Source organism: Lepidothrix coronata, unplaced genomic scaffold (genome assembly GCF_001604755.1).
Source record: "Lepidothrix coronata isolate B3197 unplaced genomic scaffold, Lepidothrix_coronata-1.0 Scaffold86, whole genome shotgun sequence".
Taxonomy (NCBI): Eukaryota; Metazoa; Chordata; class Aves; order Passeriformes; family Pipridae; genus Lepidothrix; species Lepidothrix coronata.
This window is the reverse complement of record NW_016690266.1, coordinates 1,726,833-1,738,346: the sequence shown is the minus strand read 5'-3', so window position 1 is coordinate 1,738,346 and position 11,514 is coordinate 1,726,833. Positions and strand designations below refer to the sequence as shown.

Below are 11,514 nucleotides of genomic sequence, written 5' to 3'. Positions count from 1 at the left end.
AAACATACCTCCCTAATCTATTAGAGCTTTTCAGGCACATTGTTCACAAAGAAAGGAAACAATAATTTAAAACACCTTTGACAATGTTCTGAAGAGACAATTCAGAAGTGGCCAAAGAAAAAGAGATTAAATAATTCCAAAGATCAGAGCCTAGCAGCTCATCTACACAAGGTCTGTGAGCACTGCACAGGGGGTTACTTATGAACTCCTTTTGTGGGTGCTCCTAATGAACAAGTTGAAAATGGGTTAAGTGATTTTTCACCAATGCAGACCTGGATAGAGAAGGGATGAGCTAAACAACAGGTTTAATGAATTGATCAAAGATTTCCAGAAACCTGGAGAAGTTATAACAAGGAGAGATCATTTAATGTACTATTGGTTTAGGTAATTATGTGACAATTAGGACCTTGAATTTAATGCACCAATATCAATTTAAATGTAGACAGGAGAAGCAGAGACTTGTAGCATTCAGATATCCCCAGACTGGAATCAACATAAACTCACCTGGGACGTATCATGGCTTTTATGGATTTTACTTTCCAACAGGACTTGCTCCGTGTTACTAAGGGTGAAAAGGACTTACAGCTAAACTCAAAATAGAAACATAGAAAACAGCTATGTTTTCTGCAGCAGAGATGAGCACAAGTGGAAAAAAAAGCAACTAGACAGAGGCAGTTTATCTGGACAATATATAAGAAAAGTAAACTTGGTATGAAATACATTTCTTCTAGAAAACCATGATGCATGCTCAGTGCAGGAATGTTGCTGTTCCATTTTTTCCTCTAGCATTACTTCAAGTCACGCCAAAATAAATTAAGTTACAGGTCTATTATTAAACTCAAGGCAAATTACTAATGGGCTTTCCTACATTTTATTCTGCCCTTTACTTTTTTTTTTTTTAGCCTACATATGCTGTACTTTGTAGTCATCTCTGGTCAAGCTTTCATATATAGCATGGAGCTAATGAATTACTTCTGTATTCAGTCACTTAGACTTCATGAATCAGTCATCTCCTCCTGAAAACTGCTCTGGTCTGGATCTTTAACTAGTGTAAATTAGCACTGTGCCAAGAGAGAATTGAGATGATACAATACTGTACAAAAGTCAAGGACCCAGTTCTGTATTTCTGTGGCACTTTTACTATAGTGCTGTTTACAAATGTTACAGATCCTAAGGGATCTGTAGATAATCTACAAAAATAAATTTATTTTTTTCTTCTTATTTATGAAAGCTTTCCCCTTTGTTGGTAAATCTATTGTGCTAAGACAGTGTCCTATGACTAGTGCAGTTTGGGTAATACTAATGTATTTCAAGTCATTTGTGTTTATACATTAGGAAATAATAGGAAATACAGAGATTGAAACACTTTTTTTTTCATTACCCTAATCTTTGTTTCTAAAACTTGTTATGAACCTACTTTCTCCTTTTCTAGTAACAACATTCTACTTCAAACCACAGGTTTTTATTCCTTGGAAGCCTTTTTCAATAGTTTGCAATTCTCCAAGCAGTGAAGTTAGGCTGCATCTTTGTTGTACCTCTCATGTGTAACACACCAAGCAAAAAACCATGGCAGTGCTAGTAGAGCTAGCCAAGGAAAACAGAACTACAGAGGGAAGGAACCAAACAGAGATCCCCTATGTATCCTGTTCTTGCCTTTAGGCAAAAATACTGCAAGCTGCTCTGATACCTCCATGAGAGTGTGTATGAAATATCTCATGTAGGGCTGGGCTCAAGCCTAGTCTCTGTTCATTTAAATGTCTAAATATCATAAAAAAATCAAAGATATTTAATTGCTGGAGTACCTAAGAAGGTGTTTGCACACTATAGTTTCTGATAGCAAAGTCGAGTTCCTACCATGGGAAAACCCCTGCTCCCCCCCCACATCCAGGAGGCTGCTGCAGGCAGCCCTTTTCTCCTTCCCTTCCTCCCCATCCCCAGGCCCTGCTGCCCTCCCCTATTTTTGCCTATTTTATTGCTTGTATGTGGTCCAAGATATAAAATAATTTCTGACATCTTGCTGTACTATTCCTTAAGGATCATCATCTCCAAAACCAGTATTACTAAGGAATCCATTCTCCCTCTGTGTTAGTGGTCACCTGCTGCAACATCAGCATTAACCTGAATGTCAGGCATTCTTGTGGTGGGGGGAATGGGAGCGTGGGGTAGAATAGGGTCAGACCTTTGCCAGAGAGGTGCGTTTGTTTGAAGACTTAAGGAAACTGAATGCTGGGATTGCATTCTTCCCAACTTCCTGGAGGGGAATATTAATATCAGTAAAAGACCGTTACTTCAGGGAGGGAACTGGAAATGCTAATAGTTATTGGTCCAAATTCTCTCTCACTGGACTCCACAGACATTACTAAACTTAATCCAGGGAGGAATTTTGTCCACTGGGTTTAATTTAAGTATGTAATATGATGCAGTGTTGGGGAAAAAAAAACCCACATCTATTTGGTGAATGTATTTTTGGGACGTCTCTGCTAAGTTCAGAGAGTTTGAAGTTTGTTTTTGTTCACATTAGTGTGACCACAGCTCTCTTGTGGTTTCAACAATTACAGAAAGGGCAGGATGCAACCAGAGGGTGAAAATAAGGCACACAGGCAGATGATGTGAGACCTGAGGATCTATCCTGTAAGGAGAGCCTCGGAGAATTTGGGGAATTGAATCCATGCCATTTACAGGACAGGTGGCAAAGAGAGTGCACATCCACACTATAAACACAAGAGTTATGCTGACATTAAAGTGAAACAACAGCATAAAGGCATCAAGGTAAGGAATTAGAGGATGGCTAAAACTTAAATTTTAGGTAAAAACTTTATGGACCAGAAAAACTTGATGGATGTTGAGCCCCATAAGCCCCAGTTTTTCAGGATAGTCTTCTGATACTGGAGCCAGAATTAAGTAGAGGTGAATCTGATGGATGCTGTTCCTTAGTGTGTAGTACTTTCAAGTGAAATTTAGCAGGTGGTGTTTTTTTTCCTACTGGACTATATCCCATCAACCTTATTCAGTCAAATAGTCTCCCCCAAATTGGTGGGACAACCTTTGTGAAAAGGCAGAACTATTTATTCTACTGGTGGCACAGACCTTTCCTGATATATAATGGCAAAGAAACAGAGGATTTATGGCTGTAATATCATCTGACTTCTGTATCCAAAATTTAAAACATGAAGGATAAAATATGCTTTCTCTGTTGGAGAAAAAAGGCAGAGGAATTACATTCTTGGCATATACGTTAGAAATGGCAGCACTGGTGAGATTATATCTGTTATCTTCAAAATTGCTTTAAACCAGAAGCTTGGGTAACAAAGGACAGAAGTTACTTTCATATTAGCATATATGTCATGTTTAATCAATCAAAAGAGAACTGTAATTACTTTACTCTCTTCTTAGCTAACTTTAAAGAAAGGAAGTCATGAACCTATAAAGAAAATGTCATCCTGTTTAGATAGTTATAGTTTTATAGGTAATTTGTTGCAGATTTTATGCAGATAATTTATAATTATTTCCTTTCATGCTCGTCTTTTAGCCTGGAGTCCAGTTTTTACACAAACATAAGGACTGCAGATGCAGGGAAAGTATCAATGAAACTACCTAATTTTTCTCCCAGATTTGGTGCACACATTTACAAGTTTATCAGCCACTGTGCGGCTACTGAACTTGGCAGTAGTTTGAGCTGCATATGCAATATCAAAGCAAAAAATCAAGTGGTGGTAATAATTAGTAGGCTTGGTTAGACAACCTATGACTTTTGGGAGGTATTGCATGAGAGGGAATTAATTTCTTCTTCCAGCCTGAGCCTTTGGTGTCACTTTGTGTTGGATACTTTGCAGTAGGTGGTTTCCAGTACATCACACTGCTGCTGTGAAGGAAACAAATTGCACAGTCAGTTGAGTGAGGCTCTTCAAATTGTCAAATGTGTTGAACTGCACATACAGCAGCAAGATGACTGAGTTTGAAAATAGTCTCAAATTGCCACAGCTGCTTGCTTTTAGCATGTTTCCCACCACAAAATAGTCTGTATTTTCTGCTTCATGGATAAAACCCCTATGTTGGAAAAACTCTGAAGTAGTCCTGGGAAGCAAAACAGAATGTGTATTTATGCAAGACAAGATTTGTTACAATTGCTTGCTGGCATTATAAGATAATTTAGTTTTCTTTTGCTCTTTAGAAACCTCTTATGGAGTAAAGAGGCAGAAAACTAGTATTCCTAAATATTTTAAAACGTTAAGCCAAAATGTGGATTTGATTTGTTATGAGTATTGGCAGTCTGACTGTTGACTGTCCTTTCTCTTCCAACCTGCAATAAATTCAACAAAAAATGTATTATTTCATCACTCACCAAACTGGAATGATTAAAATATGCACCAGGGGAACACTCTGAGCCATGAGAGATATCGATTAGACTCAAAAGCATTGCATGTCCTATACGTTGCTGAGACCTCAAGCATAGCAATCCCATGGAGGACTGGTTAATAACATGGATGCTTCAGAGCTGGTTTCTCTCTTCAAGGGCCAAATGTCAACACAAACCTATATCAGACTAGTAAGTTGAAGGTAGCACACAAGCAGTGATATAGCACTCTGTCCACCTGCCTGTGCCCACTTGGCCTAAAATACTAAATAGCCATTTACATCTGGGTTGATTAGCAAAACCTTTGCCATGAGTCTGCAGTGAGGCTTAAACTTCTGTTTCTGGATCCATAGGGAAAAATGCTTAACCAGCTTTAACCTCTCTGCAACAGCTCCCTTCAGGCTGTTATGAAACATGAATTCATCTGACCTCTTCAAGGTCTGTTTATATCTTCCTGTCTGTGAGATCCAGTCATTCCTTCCTTCAGCCTGCCGCAGACAAATGAATATCTCATGGTACTGTCATATAAAAAGCTACTTAAAACATTTCAAAGCCAAAAGGGCTGCTAGTTTATACTCTTTGAAAAATCAACACAGTATCTAAACAGCTCCATAATACACAAGGCTTCTACTGCTAGGATTTATTTCTTTCCAGCTCGGTGTTTTTTTTATTCTTTTTGACCAATATGTTATCTCAGTTAACAGTATTTTTCATTTCTATAGTAGTACGGATTAACTTCCAGCCAGAAGATGATTCAACTGCATGTCCAATTCGTTACATTATGGGACTGATTTGTCAAAAGTATTAAACCTTAAAGTCCAAGAGCAGCACATGATACCTGGGAGTTGAACATACATGTGCAATAGATCTGGTGGCCAAATGCAAGAAACCAGCATTGGCAACACAGAAAAAGATCATGGCCCTATCCACCAGTTACCAAACAATGGATTATTGCCAAATATAAGGCTGGACTGCGAATGAAATTATTGAATTTCGCAGCTATTGTGCTTTGACCTTGACAGTGGGACCAAGGAGAGGTGGATCCTGTGCCTGACCCTGCTACTGGCCATTTATTATTGCTCCACTCCAGTCTTCTGCACCACCTCTGCACCAAGCCTGATCTGCAAGTGCTCAGCGATTCGGCAAACTGGGCATAGGTTGTATCTTTTTGTGTTGCATTTTCTGGACAGAGGTAATTAAAGATGATGTCTAGTTGGGTGCTGATACGCTGGATGGGAGAGGAGGAACATTGGATCTATGTTGCCTTGACGTGATGATAACAAAACAGGCATAAAGGCGAAGGATAGGATAAAAATAAAAGGCAGGAGTAAAATGTACTTCTGTTACAGAAGGGTAAGAGTGTGAATGTGCAACGAGGTCCTTCCTTTCCTACCTTTGAGGGTAAATCTGTCATTCTGGTCCAGTCTAAGCTGAGTAACTGAAGAATGCTAATGAAATAATTTGAGAATTGATGGGAGGGTTTAATGAATAATTCCACACATAGTTAAGAGCACAGGATTGTTGAATTATAAATAGTCCAAATCCCAAATTTGGGAAGGCTGGAAGAAAAACTGAAGCTTATCGAGGGTTACTATAGTGTGAGGAGATAGAGCAATTGGAGAAACCATGAGAAGCTGTGAGATAAAAATAGGTTAGAAAAAAGAAAGGCTGAAGAGTGAAGGAAGGAAAAGTTATCAAAAGAAAACACAGATACATGGGAAAAAAAGGCAGAAGGAAGAAGGAGAGTGAAAGCTCTATATGATGAGGAAGGAGAAGGCACTAGTATATATGGCGATTAATGCTGGGCAGAGCCAACCCCTGGGGCCTCCTGACTGCTCCCAGACCATCAGCCATCCTGACTGCTGACATCTGTGTCTACAGAACTGTCTTAACTTTTTTTTATCCCCCTTCTATCAACGGTGTATGATCAGTCTTAAAGAGCACTCAGCATCGTTAAAAATGTATAAAATTAAAGACACAACAAAATTTGAGAAAAAAAGGAGCTTAAGCAAGCTAATTCAATTGGTAGCAAAAATTGCTAAATAACCAAGGATTCTGAAATTGTACACTTAAGAGCCAAGAATGCAAAAAAAGACCATGCTAATTACTTATACATTCAATATAACCCCACATATATACTTAACTCAGGTACAATGACATCATTATCACCTTTAATCTTATTTATATGTAGTAATAGCCTCTTGTAAAAATCTAAGTTGTACTACATGAAAACAAGCCTATTGACTCTAACTTGTGGATTATTAAGTATGAATAGTGCAGGTCCTCACAATAAAAGAAGCATTATTTGAGTACAGAAAGTACTTCAAATATTTTTAAAGTCTTTTTTGTTTGTTTTCCCTTATTTTTTTGTTTCAGACTGTGCTTTTTTGACTAGGATAGCTTATTGAGTTCTTCTACCATTTTACCTCTTTCCCTGTTATAAATCTATACATTTTTATATTTTCTACAATTTCTTTGGGGGCTGTTTCCTTTGTAACATATGAGAATATTTTAATTTGGTTTTCTCTCCCTTCCAATCATTTGGGGTTAAATTTTCTCTAATAGCCTAATCCCAGTCCAAATAAGTTTAATGAGAAAACTCCAATGTGATAAAATGGAACCACATTTTCCCTCTTAAGCCTGCACAGCAGACTTTTCTGGCATAATTGTGTCGTTCAAGGGTAGAATGAGGTGTGATCTGTGACTGGCATAAGCAAAAGCTCTCAATGTCAGTGCAGGTAAACTGGCAAAAATATCCCATTGCCATTTCCATCCTACTTTGTTTGGCAAGATGAGAAAAGTTATAGCATCAACAGTGGAGTTTTGTTGCTACAAGTTGCCTTTCCAGTATAATGGAAGGATATTTCTATTCCAGAAAGGCCTTCCAAGTGTGGGCCTGGACTGAATTACGCTCATTAGTCTCATTAGTAAATTGAGACTAATTCCAACGCAGTTGTGCAGCAGAGGTCGTGCTCACTCTTGGTGTCCGCCTGTGAGCTGGAAGGTTGGCTGCAGGCAGAGGAAAGGCTGCTGCAACTGTCTGTTCTCCCTGAGCAAAAATAAGTCCCCTGCCCTCTGTCCAGGCTGCTGTAGCTCTTGCTCAAGAAGACATGGTGTTCACCAGGCATTCAAACTCCCAAAGCGCAGGGCCAAGGCACTCCAAGTGACAGCCTCTTACAGGCATGCCCGTCTCACGTGCTTTCTGTTATGCCTCTTTTCTTTGATCTCCTCTGCCTGCAACAGAGAAGGAGATCAAAGAAAAGCTGAGCTCTGCCTCTTATCTCTGCACTCCTGTGTCTTTTCTTTCCTTTTTTCTCTTTATTTCTGACAATTGTAGGGGAAGCGAGACACAGAGGGAGCTCTGCTGTACAAACCCCGACATTCTCCAATCTCAGCCCAGAGCTGCAAGGAGGCTCTTGCATTATTGCCTGAAGCAGGTGAGCTCTGAAAAATGCTGGAGGTGGCAAAAGTGAAGTTTCTTGGTTTAGCTTCACAGGAGCAGTATCTCGATTCCTATCAAGGACATCAGGGTGCAAGAGAGCATTTAATAATGCTGTAGGCAGTTCCTTCTGAAGAGTCAACTGTAGCTCTAAAAAGTCCCAGTGATTTAGTAAATGAGTGTGAAACCTGTGTTTTTCTAGAGTAATAAAAGAATTTTTGAGCTAATGGTATTACACTTGCAAAAAAGCAGAAAATATAGTCATGTTGAAGAGCAGCTGTTCTGTGACAGCTGGAGGAGACCTAACCAAAGCCAAATCAGTTCAGATTTATCAATGTCAACAGTGTTTTGCCCTTAACTCTCATGCTTTACACATCTTTTTTTATGTCTTTTCTCATTAGCCACATGGAAGAGACATTATTATAATGTTCCTATCTAGATGGTCTCGATCTTTCCAATTGTCCATTATCCATAAATTCTGAGTGAAAGAAATTAATCTGGAACTTCAAAAAAAACCTTGCAAAGCTTGTTTTTTGCTTTGAGGTTCTGTATGCTCACAGGACTGATCCTCTCTTCAGTTTTCACAGGACTGGGGTTGTTTGAACTTCATTCATTTCCCCTAAAGCCTCCTGACTTGAGGAATGTGTATCTGCATATCCCTACAAGTGTATAGCTCTGGTCCAGGGGGTGCATCAGAAGTAAATCTGGTTGCCCTCACCTGCTGTGTTTTAGGTCATAGCACAGAGCAGTTCAGAGAACACAAACTGGAGTTCTGTTGATGGGAGCTCATCTGGAGGAGGCAGTTCGGGAGGCCAAGCACACTCCAAACACTAGTTGCACAGTCACAGTCACAGCCCAGAGGAAAGGCTGTAGCATGAATGCTGGACATTCAGCTCACAGGAATGGTACAAAGCCAGACCTCGCAGTCACCTGGTGTTCTCTGACAACCAACTGTTCCTCTCTGCAGACCTGCTCCTATTGCATCACAATGACAGCTCAGAGCCCCGGCACTCTTTATCTGAGAGTCTCAGTTCCTCCTAAGTGGCAGAGCATCATTTCTGAATATGTCAGCTTCTTTCTGAATATGCCGGACTCTGCATTTGAATATTAATGACTTGTCTCACTCTGGGTTTTTCTAATGCTTCTGGGTTCATCAGGTCAAATTCAGGATCAAGAGCTGCATAAAAAAACATACATTTTTTAGGAATAAATTAGCCAGCACGTTAAAAAAAAATCAAACTACATTACTTTGTGCTGGTGAAGGATCCAAACCAGAACTTCACCACCTTTGCAACTACTTGAAAAAGCTTTTAAAAGATGACTGCTTGTCGGAGAGCTGGGATGCACATATTAACAGATTTTTTTCTCTCCAGTGTACTGCTTTCATATTTTCAGTAGCAAATGAACTGAGACTTAAAATGAATGAGCTGTTTAAGAATGACATGTCTCCCCTTGCACCTGCATGTTGATGGCTATCAGTGGAGCTCCGTAGCCAGAGTTTCTGTAGCTCTGATTCTTGTACCATGATCACTTTCTTTAGTAATGCATTTAGAAAGCACTAGCAGCCTACCACTGCTGCCACTCAGCATAGCAATTCCTGCTAACCCTGAGATATCCTTGTTTATCTACTTCACTGTTCTTCAGAGCGAACAAGCATCATGTGCAATTCTACCAATCTTATTTATCTTGATTTATGTGATTATGCATATGGTGGTAATTCTTGCCTTCAGCTGTGTTTGTTCAAATTACACACCCTTCCCTTAAAAATGCTATTGTACCTTTGGAGATTGATTTCTTTAATTCCATGTTTACATCCATTTTCATGCTGTTCAGTTGACTTCCTTTTTATATTTCTAGAACCAGAGCACTTGCTATAGTAGGCATGAGGCATATACACACACCTTGAATCTATCTTACTATCACTGTCTGTCTTAATGCTCTTCCTGAATTTTTTAATCTGAAATATGAATAACAATTTAATGCCTTCTGGAGGGGGAGAAGGGCTTCCATAAAAAATATCATATTATATGAGTTGCATGGCAAAAGGATTTGTGATTTGAATTATTACTGAACCTCGCTGAGTATCCTTTCACAATCATTTGCATTTATAGTGCTATAGGAATAGGGACTTTATGTAACAGCTATTGCATCAGAAACCTGTGGTTTTGCTGTGGGCTGTGGAAGTCAAAATACTGGACTAGTTCAGCCCATTAAGAAGGGTTCCTTGAAAACATTCTGACAGCCTCCATCAGTCTATTTTTTTTTTCCTTTAAAGATAAACTCATGCTTCTTTGTGACACCTGCCAGCAGTTTGCTAACCAGCAGGTATAAATGTTGGCCCTCACTGGTCAAATCCTTCAGTCAGTTTTGTTTCTCTGTCTGAGCTTGTACACACCTAAGACAGCTGTGTGTGTTACACTTGGATTTCAGTCTCTCAGGTAATAAAACATTTGTGGTCTAATTTCAAGAACAGCTGAGATGACAAGTCCTCTGCTTCTCTTCTAAATTCTCCATGGTCCTGTGTGTTCACTCTGCACTTAATTCAGTTCCTGAGGGTTTGAGCAATAAAACTCTTGGAGCTTGTGAAGGTAGACATCCACAATTTCCTCATTGTTTCCAGTGGAAGTAGGTCCTCAGATGATTGTCCTGTGGAGTAATTCCAACTCCACATCTTCTCACCCTCCGTCTCTCTATCCAATAAACATGTTGACATCTTAGCTATGTGTTTGCTCTTACAGCTTATGTTCAATGAACTATTTTCCATTTCTTAGAAGACTTTTTCAGTGTCGTTGCATCCTTTGAGATTTTCTGTCAGAGTGATCCAGGCCTTTTGTTCCTGTGCATACAGTTTGTATGGGATTTACTGAAATGTGTGTCATTCAAGTAAGCCTGATCAGCCCCATACAGAACGAGCATTCTTATGTTCTCTGTCATGAACCAGATATTTTGCCAGTTACACCTTTCCTAATGAACATACCAGGAAAGCTCTCCCAGATCCTCTTCTGGCAGGTTTTGGTGTCTACCTTGATAATATTTGTAGACTGTTAGAATAAAGAAACATCAGGGCAGGGAACTATGACTTTGGTAATGGTCATCTGAACCAGTAGTCAGATTTTTTTTGACAAAGATTGAAAACTAAAAACTTTTGGCAGCTTTTGTTTTTCCAGCAGTCATTTCTTCTCACATTTCTTTTCACTTTTTTTTTTAAGTATTAAATACCTAGGTAAACAACCATATTATTGGAAATGAGACAAGTTGGAAAGTTTTTAGTAATCTTGACAATTAATAGTATTGCTTAAGAAAAGGCTTCTTCAGCCCCAGTGAATACATCCCCAGAACATGTTAATTGCACATTTACAATCACTTTTAGAGGACCTGCCCATTACTGATCCTTAGCCTGTTTAGTATGGGCACCTTAGTACAGGCTGTACCAGCAGATGGTTTTTACTAAATTAGAATGTAAGAGAGGACTACATCAGTTTAGCCTCAGTGAAATAGATAATTACTTTCATTTTAACATTTCTCGTGTTGTCTCATGTTGTGTGGTGTTGCACAGTTATGATAAGATGCATTTTGTTTACAGAAAGTCTTGGAGCTCACTTAACTCCTGGGGCCAAGGTAGGAGAGAGAAGATTTGATGTGAGCATCCTGTGCACAGCTGGCAGCCTGATCCGCAGGAGGGGCCCCAGCCTTTTAGGGAATCACTTTAGCTCTTCCCCCA

General features: G+C 39.3%; 1 long non-coding RNA gene across 1 annotated transcript; it reads right to left on the bottom strand.

The window, feature by feature from the left end:
• Positions 1–205: 205 nt before the first annotated feature.
• Positions 206–8,724, bottom strand: LOC108500192. Its single transcript, XR_001875779.1, has 3 exons — positions 8,512–8,724; positions 505–562; positions 206–272 (listed from the first exon to the last, which is right to left on the bottom strand). It is a non-coding gene; the product is annotated as an uncharacterized LOC108500192 (long non-coding RNA).
• Positions 8,725–11,514: the final 2,790 nt, after the last annotated feature.